At 45.9% G+C, this 13,454-nt stretch overlaps 1 long non-coding RNA gene across 1 annotated transcript in view; it reads left to right on the forward strand.

Moving 5' to 3' along the window:
• The first annotated feature begins 3,255 nt into the window (after positions 1-3,255).
• Positions 3,256-13,454, forward strand: part of LOC118217823 — a 38,287-nt gene continuing 28,088 nt past the window's right edge. The window contains exon 1 of the long non-coding RNA XR_004763312.1: positions 3,256-3,321. This is a non-coding gene — a long non-coding RNA (uncharacterized LOC118217823). The remainder of the gene's footprint in view (positions 3,322-13,454) is intronic.

Consider the following 13,454-nt stretch of genomic DNA (forward strand, 5'->3'; position numbering starts at 1 on the left):
CTTTCTGCTTTAAAGATGTGCCCCCAGTTGTAAAATGCACCAGCCCAGGGGTGCTCAGTCACCCACACTGCTGAACCCCCCCCCCCCCCCCGGCCTGAGGCAGATGAGCTCTCTCTCCCATTTCTGCATTGGTCTCTGAGGGAGTTCAGATTTGGGGCTCACAGAAGCAGGACGCGTGTACCCCAGCATCGTGCCCCACAGCCCAAGATCCAGAACCATTTACGGTCCAGCGCTGAAAGGGTTAATCCAAACACAAGCAAACCAGGGCCTTTATGAATAATTAATGTTTTGTGAAATTGAGGCATGTATAATGCAGGTGGCTTATGAGGTCAAGGTAATTCCTACAGCTGAAATGTAACTTTACAATAGTTTTTCTCTTGAAACTCCCAACACCGACCAATCAGATCAGTATGTACAGAGGAGTGTGTGCACACTGAATCACACAAGTGTGCACTGAATCACAGGAGTGTGTACACTGAATAACACAAGTGTGTGCACACTGAATCACACGAGCGTGCACTGAATCACACGAGTGTGTACACTGAATCACACAAGTGTGTGCACACTGAATCACATGAGTGTGCACTGAATCACAGGAGTATGTGCACTGAATAACACAAGTGTGTGCACACTGAATCACACGAGTATGTGCACACTGAATTACACGAGTGTGCGCACTGAATCACAGGAGTGTGTACACTGAATCACACAAGTGTGTGCACACTGAATCACAGGAGTGTGTACATTGAATCACAGGAGTGTGTGCACTGAATAACACAAGTATGTGCACACTGAATCACAAGAGTGTGTAAACTGAATCACACAAGTGTGTGCACACTGAATCACAGGAGTGTGTGCTCTGAATCACAGGACTGGCATCAGTATCATCATTAGTGAGTACTGCCATCCCACACACCTGTAACTCCTCAGCTGTTTAGCTGCCAAATCTGCTTTTTTGATTTGCTGATTGAAGAGTCATTTGGAAAGAGCCAAAGGTGTCATTATTGAGTTTTCTTCTTGAAAATGTGGCTTCACATCCAGGAAGGCAAACCACAGAAAATGTGCGAGCTTTAAAATGGGAGTGTCTGTGGACTTAGCTGAAACTCTGGCTGTCGTGTACCTAAAAGCCGTCGCCAGGAGCCCTAACTGGGCTTGACAACGCTCGGCTTTACTGGGGTTTACCTCCTCTGACGCGGCTGCTCGTTTGTCCCAGGAGAGCTGGCAGCAGCAGCAGCTCCTGTCTGGTGGGGAACGCTGCGCTGTCTACAGAGCTGTGGGAATGTGTGGCTTACTGACAGGTCACCTTTTGTGCTCTCTGAATGCCCACAGCGTCTGCCGCGTGTCCGTGCCTGTTCCTGGGTGACAAATCCAATCATTGTGTTTGACCCACTGACATGGCGCCAAATCCCTTTGTTTTACTGGATAGATAAGGCACCAGGCCATGGTGGTGAAAACGAGGTAATGTTTATGGGAAATACAAAGGCTTGGCATGTTTGTTTGATAACGTCTGTCATGATTATGATGTTATGTCTATATACTCAGCTTGTAATAGTGTCAGAGAAAGCCAGCCAGGCATCACACCCTCAAAATGGGGTAACTATATGGGACAAGCGGACCTTTCCTCTGAACATCTGAGAATTTCGATGTTTCCCAGTTGTCTGCAGGAATTCCACTTGCACTTGAAGGGCTCGAGTCATTCAAAATATGTGACCCAGGCCTGCGGTCAATAGCTGCAATTACACTCTCGGGCCAGCAGGGTCAATAGCTTGAGCGAGTTCATGCCGAAAGCCTCATGCCAGACATTTGCGTGTCCGTTTCCAGGCCACTGCAGGGTCCATATTCCTCTAAGTCCTGCCCAGGCAAAGCGTCTTTACTGCTAATATCATCCTCCCAGTGCAAGGTGGGTACTGACATTCATATTTAATAACAAGGTACCAGTAACCCTTTCCTTTAGCATGATCACGCCGCCTATAACCCAACTGCCCAATGAGGACCAAGTGGGGAAAAGGGAGGGGGGGGGATGGGTTGGGTTGGGGGGGTGGGGGAGGAGTGTTTGTTTCAGCCACTGAGGAGGTGACCCCACAGCCCTGGAGTGGCTGTGGAAATCCGCAACGCTCGATCAGTCAGCATTAGCACAGCTGTGGAGGTGTGGAGATGTAGCCATCGCACGCTCGCTAACACAATACACAGATGCGCTCACTCGCTCTGTGTGAGTGTGTGTGTGTGTGTGTGAGTGTGTGAGTGTGTGTGTGTGTGTGTGTGTGTGAGTGAGTGTGTGTGTGTGTGTGAGTGTGTGTGTGAGTGTGTGTGTGTGTGTGTGTGTGTGTGTGTGTGTGTGTGTGTGTGCGTGTGTGTGTGCATGTGTGTGGTCCTGTCCATGGTGCTAGAAAACCTGTGGTGCTGACAGAAAGAGAAAAATCACTGAAGCCTCTGACTTCCTTTCCCTGCTTGCAGTATTTGCCATAAATAAGACCTGCTCCTGCAGCTGCAGTCTCCCCCACAGTGACGTGGACGAGTGCAGTATTCTCTCATCATGTCTTGAACATTCCAGAGCGTTCACACGTTCATACACAGAGTAACCATGGCGTTTCCATGGCATTTTCAATTGGCAGTTGAACTGCCACAATGCCTCAGCCTGAATCCAATCAACAATTTGTTTTTTCTCGCATTTATCTTAACCTGAATAATATACAATGTTCCAAGGGCTACTTTTTTTTCAGAAATATAGTTTAGAAATATAATTTGAACCTTTAATAAATGTTTGCAAAAACCTATTTCTTGAATGTTCTGCTTAGATTCAAAGAATCTAATAATAATGCAGACTAATTTATTATGTTGAGTGTAAAGAGCAGATATTGTAGGGGACGTTTTCCTGATTATGACAATCAGACAGTCCAGGCGCAATTTCAGAATGTTCCCATGATCTCAATGTTCTCATGTTGATGAAACGCTAACATTTTTTCTTTCATTATAAGCACCAACACAAAAGTGAACAGTTGACAAACAGAAGAATACCTTATTTTTGCATTAATTATGGCAAAAAATTATTGTATTTTTGGTTTCTGTGCATTATATTTTTCCCAACATGACCCTGTAAAGCTCTCTGTTGGTTCAGATCAGATTAACAGCGCGAGATGCTGGCCTTGTGTGTGTGGTCTGTCATCTCACCTGTCTGCTGATTTAACCTACGTCTTCCTTTCCTTTCATTGGCTGAAACGAATCCTTAAAAACGCTGGTATTAATGGCCGACAGGAAGTGAACAGACTCTGCAATGCAGCTGCTGGGCTTTGTCCCTGTTCTGTATGGAAGTGAAGCACGCAAGTAAGTACCCTGCAAACCCCTATTAACCTGAATTCACAATGACTCCTGTAAAGGAGTAAAAACTGCGCTTCCTCTTCACACCAATCATTTTTTCACAGTTCTTCCTTCATCGTTTCTGTTTAACGTGACCTTGATTCGGCAGTGCGGGTATTTCATGCATCATAATTGTTTTGTTTTTATATTGTCAGCTTGCATCAAATGGCTAACGCGATATCACGGTCGGGCAATCGGTGAAAAAGCCGACTAGTAGCGCATACAATCTCCCGAGTCTATTTTCCTACCTTGAAAATTGGGCCGTGATATGCTTGAAGGCCATTCTCTCGCCTTCGTCCTGACAGCTCTTAGATTGCGCTGCGCGAAGTGTTTGTGCGGTGCGGTGCAACAACTAGGTGGTTAATAAAACCTCAGGAAATTATCTGTTTAAGGGGCATGTGTAAAAATTCACGCAGAAACTGGTTGACCTTTTTTTCCACTGCACCGCACAGAGCGATGCAGTGTTTCTATCGTGCTGAATTCAGCGTAAAAACACCCTCTCTGAAGCCCAGATGGCGCCAGGCCACAGGTGGGCTGGAGGGCTCAGCTTGCGGTATTGCTCAGTCTGCACGCCCGGCTCACTCGCGTTAACGGCGCCGGGCGATGCGGGCACGGCTGTATACGCGCACATGCCGCAAACGGCAGCTTACCCAGGCTAAAGGCCAGAGAGCACAGCGCTCAGCAAACCCTGTTTCAGAACAAGGTCAGCGAGGAAGAAATTGAATCCCAACACTTTTATGCATGGCTGTTCTTTGTTATTGATTGAGCGCGGCTAAGAGAGCATTAGCCTTTTTTCTAAGGAGATTGTTTTTTTGTTTTCCCCTCTGATGTGGCTCAGGGAGAGCCTGATGTGATTGCTGAATGTTTCTGGAACCGGAGCTTGTTTATCATGCTCAGAGCCTATTCATTGTACACAGCGAAGACTGATGGCTTTATATTAAATATATTAAATATGCATGATATTCCTGAGTATGACATTATGACTTAGCAAAACACACAGATATCAGCAATAATTATGCCTGCTGTAATGACATGTATGGTTTTTTCAAATGTATGTATAGTTTCTTTTTTAAATATGATGTGTGCTGTTGTATAACGCGAAGGGAGCAGATTTGATAATCACAAGCTTGGCCTGTATTCAGGTTCTGTGTGCTATCATTAGTGAACAATGTCTTGTCTATTTCTCTCTAAATCACTCATTCTCTTTTTTGTTGTTGTTACTTAATCTAGATTTGAAGAAGTTGTTTACACTGTTTACATCTCACCTGGTTTATGGTTTTTTATTTATTTTTTTATTTTTTATTGATTTTTTTAGATTTTAGGTGCAAACAACTCTCTGCTTTTCTAATCTAATACATTCAAATTCAAGACGGTACATTCAGAATCAAGTGGTGGGCAGCTGCAGCAATGCTGGCCTTGTGCTTTCCCCCACAGATTACCTTGGAGCTGAAAATGATGTCAGTGAGTAGGTATGGATCCTCTTAGCGGTACGATGGCATTATACCATCTGGTTCACACTGACAGTTGTTCACGCATTATAATTTGTTCCTGCTTCACGCTCTCTGCTGCCCGCTGTACGTTAGTGCATGTAAATGAGCTGGTAAATGAGCTGGCTCATGCCCACTGTACAGCAGTGCGGCTGTGCCGATGTACATCTCTGATGTAACCCCTCTGACTCATTTATGATTCCCTGTCGGGTTAACCCTTTAGGGTGTGAGATCACAAATGTGATTAGAATGTTCTTAACTGTACATTCCAATGCTGATGTAACAATCACTGCTGGTAACTGAAAGCAGTGGCGTTCTAGAACACTGGCTTGGAATACATAAAAAAGAAAATTCCAAAAAAGAAAAAAAAAAAGAAAATGACTCTTCAAAGGGTTAGCTTCACTTCACTGCATCTTCACCGATCTGCTCACTTGAGATGGTTTGAGAAGTGTTCCATCAGTAGGGGGCACAAGACTGCTGTGATTATTCCTGCTCTGTTCAGGTAGCTGTCAATGCAGAGATGTTCTGTGCTGTTGATGTACATCGTCTGTACTGATACTTTAAGCATAATCTGAAAGGTGACCGTGTACAAGGGATGTGAACTTTTATATTTGAATAATGAGCAGAGGTTATTATTTTTGATGGGACTGTCATTTACCGCAGTTAGTTATGGTTATACATATGTGGTATGATGGCTGGGGAACTGTGAATGTAATTCAATATTTGCAGGTAGGAAACCCAGCTGGGGTGTGGTCATTGTACCCCTGAGTGAGGAAATTCACTTTTACAGAACTGCTTCAGCTAAATGTCTTGCAGTATAAATTGACTGTATGTGGGGGAAAAAACCTAGTCTGTGTAAGTTACTCTGAATGAGAGTGAATTAGTCATCTGCAAAATGTTTGCCAAACACATGGTTATGCTGTCATTTTCAAATGTTAAGTTTCAAACCTTTGTCGCTAATTCTAAATCAGGGAAACAATGACAGAATAATTTTGAAATCTATTGTCACATTGCAATCTGAGAAAGCTAACTGAACCTGATCTTGTGCTGGCAGGTGAAACGCACTTAGAATGTGGCTGTAGGAGAACTAGCTTTCGATAGCGGTTATCCAAATTTGTGATGCGTGTAAATTTCTCCTTTGCGTTTCTCTGGAAAGCCGCGGGTTCTGCGGGTTGCTGTTGCTACTCAGCCCTTAATTAGTCAATTAAAGCACTTGATTGCACAGCCAGCTCCCCTTGTCGGGATTCTTGCATCTTGGCTGTTAATTCTTCGGTGAAAAAAAACAAAAATCCAAAAAACCAGCAGACCCCATGGATGCCCGTGCTCTAAAGTATTTGTGTGCCAGCGAGAAGGTGGCGCCCACACAGATGTTTTTATTTCACCGGTACTAACGCCTGAATAGTAGAAAGCTTTCTGAGGAAGTTTTCTCTTTTCTTGCTTGACTACACTTGACTACCACCCATATATGATTGGGTTATGAAATGTGTAATATTTGTATATTGAGCTTCAGAATGAGATTTCAATTTCTCCTGGGGGTGAGTGCCTTGCTTTGCGAAATTCTCAGAGAGGGGAAAAAAAAAAAAAAAAAAGTTTTAACCCGTTTCCCTCATGTATAAATGCATGAAATTCTCGCTTACTATGTCAGCTTTAAATCAAGCGGCCTTCCTGCCAGGCTGCATGGTTAATACTCCGCCATTACGCTCAGCCGCATCGCGGCCGTCTGAAACGCACCCTAATGGAAACAGGCACGGTATTGGAAAACTGTAACAAATACATAAGCGCATAAATAACATTTTAATCAATCACTTCATGTGACAGCCGTGCGAAGAAGTGTGTGGAATGCGTAAAGAGTCAGCTGACATCAGAAGCCAATCGCGCGTCTGCATCGGTTCAGTGGAGCAGCGTCCTGATGTTGTTCCGGCGCTGTTGCCGGTTGGGAATCTGCGGTGTTCAGACCAGTGGAAAAGCGGCGTGGTGTTCATGGGCGTTGAGCAATCTGGTTAATGCGTCCCCGAGCGGGAATTAATAGGTTTTCTGTCTCTGGCTCCTCCATAGCTTCACCGCCGTCATAAATATTAAATCAGCGCAATTCATTTGAGCATGTCACTAGCATCGCTTCACACATGTAAGGTATGAAGCAAAGTGCACGCATGCAAACATGCTTTTTTTCTTCTCTCTAAGAGATTTTCTTGCTGTTGTTGACAAAGCTTTACGTTCAAAAATCATTTCCTCACATATACGCGCGCCCACACACACACACTGGCTCGGCCCATTAGAATTGTAAGAGTAAGTTCGTTAGCTTAACTGTTACAAACCGGACAGGCAACGGAGTAGTCCCACTCACACAGCTATTCTGCAGCTCCTGGAAATGGATAGAAAAGAACCAAGATGATCATTGGAACCCAAATATTGTGACATGACCTTAATATTTTCCGGACCTTTGAGTGACTGGCAAGGTCAGCCCGAGCTACTTAGCGCTGCTTTGGGCTAATTAAGACTCCTGTGATGAATAGCTAATTAGCAACAAGCTTGGCGGAGCTCGGGGGAGAGGCATAATCGCAGTGATTCCAGGGAAATGATGGTTTACTGCAGTGGTGCTGTGATCTAAATGAATTTTCACAAGTCTTTCACAAGAATCTTCACCTGAGTGGAATGGTGCTAATGTTCATTATAGTGAGCATTTCCCCCGATATACTGTTAGCGGGATCACACGAAGCAGTGCTGTTTCTCAAACCAAAGCGTGTACTTGCACATGTACAACTCAAATTAAGTGAGAGATATGTAAAGGCTGTTTTCAAACATCAGCTACTTATCAGGAGAGACCTTTAAAAAATGAGTGATGTGTTGTGTGATACACCAAACTCAAGTCAAGCTGACCACATCTACCCTATCGTTTGCAGTACAAGGGTTTGCTGTGTGAAGGGTCATAATCGGCACACGAGGTCAGGACAGTTGGCCAGGGATGTTCAGTGGCCATTTCTGGTCAGGAAGTGTGCTGCTGCAACATTGGAATGTTCAAAATGTCAGTCCTAAAAGACGGGTACATGAACTGCAGGAAGGATTTTAAATCCTTGTTGAGGAATAAGTGTGTGCCTGTGAGTCAGGATCAACATTTCTGTGTATTTACACAATTACTATTCAAAATGCAAAAAAGGAATATTGTATTTGATATTAGCAGATGTTTGATTCAATCCTCTTTATCCTGTAAACCTCTGCCTGGCTGCGTTCCCTTTCTGGGTTTTAGTATTTGTGGCGCATTAGCCTGATTAAAACATGTCTGCGTTTCGTTGGGAGTGACAGCTATGAAATGCTGCTGCTGGGATATAAATGAGTGGTTTTTGTTTTCGTACACCGCGGTGCATCCAATCAAAAAATCTCATAATGTAGTCATAGTTTCCAGGCTGGTTGCCACGGAAATGTCTTGAACACCGGCTCCTTCGTCTGTGTGCTGATGAAGATGTGTGCAATGGAAGGGCAACGGTAATGAAACCTTAAACCACAGAAACGGCCTCCTCATCAATCTGAGGCCTGCAGGGCCAGGACTGCAGGTTGGGGTGGGGGGCAGGATCTAGGGTGTAACTAATTTTAATTTGTTACAAAACATATGGGGGGGGGGGGGGGGGGTGTTGGGCTTCCCAATACATTTTGTCCCTGAGGATAGTGCAGGGGGTAATCCAAGAGTCCAGCGGGAGAATCGCGCTGAAATCTAAAGGAGGGCACCCGTGAAAAATGTTCCTGTGTTCTCTCACCACAGTAAATTAACAGGGAGCTGTGAATAGAAATGCTCTCTGCAGCTCCTTCATTAGATCTTTCCATTAGATTAAGAAACAAAACCCATCACAACATGCGGCTGGTGTGGCGAGATGACATTTCAGCCTTCGGCGCGAAGTCCCTCACACTCTTCCTCGCAGACCGCTGACTGCGCGCGATAAGGACCCGCGTACCCTGGGACTCCGAGCTCGCGGCTGATTGGCTGAAATTTCCCCCCATTGAGGTCTTTCCACAGAGTCAGAGATCGACATCTTGGCAGCTAGGGTCAGGTTTCAGAGTGGATCATGTGCGTCCGTCCGTGCGTGCGTGCGGTGCGCATGTGCGGTGGGTGGTGGTGGAATCAAATCCTAGCCCTAATATGTTCCTTTTTGAAATGACACTGTAAATGCAGATGCAGTTGTGATAAGTGTGCTAGTCTTCAGTCCTGCAGGGTTCAGTTCATTTATTATCACTTACTGTTCATTATGTCCGTTTGTCAGGGCAGCTAAGTGACTTCCTTATCTATGATTAGAAGATCCACTCTGGCGGTACTGAGGGTAATGGTTCTGTACCAGAGGGAACCACAGCAGTAATAACAGTGAAAATGGGATTCTTGATTTTCCCATCTGTGGTTTTTAACCGAATTCTTTTAGTTTGGAACCTGCAATCGTATCTGTAGTTCCAGCTCATCACTAAAACTCTTCTCTCACCCCAGGAGAGCGTGAACGCACGCACGAGTGCAGGTGAGGGTTTGCCAGGGGGGGGGGGGGAGGGCTGTTGGTTGCTGGTGTGTGATTAGTCATGTACGTGCCGCCAGCGAAACTCCCTCCCTCCCTGGGTGGGGGGGTACAGCCAGTATGCCATGCTCTGGGGGCAGGCGGGCACCATGGGCATGGTCCTGATTCCATATGGGAATGTGCCCCCCCCCCCCCCCAGAGTGACCAGCTGAATACCAGGAAGGAAAGGAGGGAAATGGAGGGAAGGGGAAGGGTAGATTCTACTCCTCCGTCTATTTATCTTCCTTATTATTGCCCTGGCTTTACTCCAAGGACATCTCCACCCCCCCCCCCCCCTCCCCGAGGATCCAGAGGTCATCTTAAGGGAAAATGCACACACATGCCCCAGAGGCTGACCCTCCCCAAATATGCCCCAGAGGCTGACCCTCCCCAAATATGCCCCAGAGGTTGACCCTCCCCAAATATGCCCCAGAGGCTGACCCTCCCCATGTATGCTCCAGAGCCTGACCCTTATTGGCCAATTCCATTATCCCTTGACACTGTGCCTCCCCTGACCTCTACTCCCAATGATTTTCAGTTTTTTAAATTCATGTTACTGTCAAGAAGTATTAAAATAGCTTCGACAAGAAAACGAAAAAAAATGATACTGGTGCACCTCGTATAGGTGCGGGGGAAAAAAACAAAACAGGCACTATAAAAATTTAATATCAATTGCTGAGTCAAGGTCGTTTCTCCAAAGCTGTGCACTTGGGCATACATTTAACATTCTAATTAAATTTTGCACCAGAACCCATGCAATTAGCAAAATAAGCATTTAAAAAAATTGGGAAGGCATTTGTGATGCATTGCTTTAATTGCATTGCCTTGGAATGGAAAAAGAAAAAGAAAAACAGAATAGGGCAGGATTGCCAAGAAACCGAGATGGAAATAGTAGAGGTGTGCAAGCGAAGAAAAGTTTGTTCACCAGTCTCAGCGGTGCGACATGGTGGAGTAGAACTGCTAATAAATGGTAAATGGCTTCATTTCGGTAGGATCGGACAAACTCTCAGAAATGGAAACGTTTTGGAGCTGTATATAAGAAACCCAAATCACTCCCAAAGGGTGACTGTGTAGGGTCAGCTCACAGTGCATTGCTGACATGGCTCTCCCTAGAAGTCACTCCACAGCTGACCGCAGTGCTACAACCAACACTATTCTGTGAAAGTTTGCTTTAAAATGCCAGTCTGGGGTGTGTAGACTTTAACGCTGCAGCAGCATACAGGGCCTTGCGTGGCTCTTGAACATGCACATTGCCCATGTTTTTTGTTGAACTGAAAGCTTTCATTACTGTCGCATTTTAATTGTCGGACTTGCAGTTACTCGGTCACCCAGTAGGAGTCGCTGGTGCACAATGAGCCGTGGTCCTCCCAGTCAGATGAATCCCTCCAATCCCAGCAGAGCACTGATTGGTGGCTCTGGAATGGTTTTGATTCCAGACAGTGAGGCCCGTCCATGCAGTAGAGCTCTGCCTTAACGGGATGAGCCGCCCAGCAACCCACATTTATAACATTTCGTTTGTCAATATAAACAGATTTGAGTTATGAACAGATTCCATCAAATTGTTCACAATCCCACCATATTTTTCATTATCTTGTGAGTGACAGTCAACCGAATGTTTTTTTTTTTTTTCCCCAGATGGACCGAAAATGAAATGCATATATTTGTTTTGTATATTGATGCATACAAAAATGCACGCTTGCATTCTTCATACGTTGGCGCACAGAAGTGTGTATTTAAAATCTCTCTGCCTGTGACTTTAATTAAAATTCCAAATACTCCCAGACCACACGTGATACACAGCAGAGCTAGCCCCTGAGTCTGTGAGACGCTAGGCGAGGTCATGAAAACGGGCCCCTAAATAATAAATAATAAATAATAAAAATGATGAATAAAAACACCATGCTTTTGGCCGAGGCAGTCTCCTGTACGTGCTAACGGCTCTGTGTACATGCGGTGAAGCCCATCCCCCTCTGTGCTGCGCTGCTGTAATTCGCGCAGGAGAACGGGCTCTCGTGCACAGCCTGTTACGTGATTCGGTTTAACAGTGTTCCTGTAAACACTACATTGATAAATCACAGTTTTTGCGGAAATGTATGCACGCCCACTTTACACATTCATTTATGCACACGGACGTGACAAACGAGAACCCTGGACTCTGTTTGCTGTGAGCGCTTGAAGCCGCTGAAAATAATGGTCAGTATTAAAAAAATAAAATAAATAAATCTCTCGACTTTGCACGCAGGGATGATGAAAAATCATTTAATGGTGGCGTTTTATAGTTTTTTTTTGTTTGGTGTATTTTTATTGATGTGTCGAGGCTGGTGGGTAATGTGCGGTAATCACAGCCGGGTAGAATATTGCGTTCTGCATCTCACCAGCGCCTTGGCTCAGAGAAAAGGGCTGTAATGTCCCAGGCTGTGTGATGATAATGAAGGCTGTGGACAGGTTTCACCGCGTTCCTGCACTTCTGGAAACGGAGTGGTAGTAATTCACCTGCTGCTGTGTGGGTTTTTAGTGTGTATGGAACTGTTAATGGAACCTGTTTTTTTTCTCCTGTTATGAATGTAACGGCTGCAGCGGTTCAGCAATGGCGATGGCTGGGTGTTGAAAAATGCCGCCCGTCAACGTCTTTTTTTTGCTCGCTATTCTCGGTTGCCGCCGCTTGCATTGTTGCCTTTTCTGCAGCCGCTCCTCCACGGTCTGACCGAATCGCGGGTTGACAGGATTTCGCAGGATCTATGTTCTGACCCATTTCATCCCGTCAAACACAATCACTGCTCGGGAATGAGCTTGTGTAGATTTCCCCCCCCCCCGCAACCCCCCCATCACCCTAATAGGGTCAGAAGGCCAGGACTGAGCCGAACTGATGCAGGGTCAATCCTTGGTCTCTCCTGCAGCACTATGGTCCAGAGTCGTCTGCAGTGTGCCAGGGGTGGAAAGTAGCGTGCCACCCTCTGTGCCAGGGGCAGGATGTTAGCATGCCACCCTCTGTGCCAGGGGCAGGATGTTAGCATGCCACCCTCTGTGCCAGGGGCAGGACATAGCGTGCCACCTGCAGTGCCAGGGGCAGGATGTTAGCATGCCACCCTCTGTGCCAGGGGCAGGATGTTAGCATGCCACCCTCTGTGCCAGGGACAGGATGTTAGCATGCCACCCTCTGTGCCAGGTGCAGGACGTAGCATGCCACCCCTGTGCCAGAGGCAGGAGGTATTGTGCTAGCGCTAGCATGCATCGGTGAGCAGGTGGCAGAGGGCGTGGTCCTCAGGTTACCCACCTGCGGCTCTCACAGAGGCTCCAATCATCAGTCTCACAGGAGTCATCGTGTTACCGTGGCGATGTGAAGGAGCACATGCCAGGCGTAATCGGCCTTCAATCAGCCTCCCCTCAGGCACTCAAACACCATGGCAACTGCCTGGAGAAGCGTGCGCTGAGAGCCCCGCCCTTTCAGTATCGCTTTCCCTCAACCTGACGCCTCATTCGATTAAAGACTTTCAGCACACAGCTGAATTTCCTATGATTTTGTGGTTCTATTGATCTACGTATAAAGCTATCAAGTGGGCTAATCAAATATATCAGTAAACCCCACACACGCTGTACTGGAATGCAACTTTACTTTTATGTTACGGGTGAAATAAGCTCCTGAAAAGAACAGCGTTTTATTGCTGCTCTTGCAAAAACCTGCCGAATTGCAGTGGTCTTGAGAATCAGCAGAAGTGTGTGATGAGCGTGACGTGTTGTGGAATCTTTGGCCTACGGCAGGAAGTGGGCTCCAGAGAGATCTCATCCTCCGGCACGATTGCCAAGATTCCCATTTTGGAGGGTATTTTGCACGCCCCTCGGACATTGATGGGGAGTTTGTTCCCCTCGCGTTCAGCGCGGTGAATGAATAATCAATACCAGAGGAGCAGAAGATGCAGGGTAGAGCAATTTAAACGCATAGAGGCTCCATTAGCATCAAGCCTCACAATTAAAGCAGCTGCTAGACATTAAAATTGCAGCAGTTATTTGCACCGTTGTGGAAATGCACCAGGAATGAGCAAATTAGCTAATTAAAGCTCTGTGTAGTAAAATCTGTTTTTATTCACCC

Source organism: Anguilla anguilla, chromosome 18 (assembly GCF_013347855.1).
Source record: "Anguilla anguilla isolate fAngAng1 chromosome 18, fAngAng1.pri, whole genome shotgun sequence".
NCBI lineage: Eukaryota > Metazoa > Chordata > Actinopteri > Anguilliformes > Anguillidae > Anguilla > Anguilla anguilla.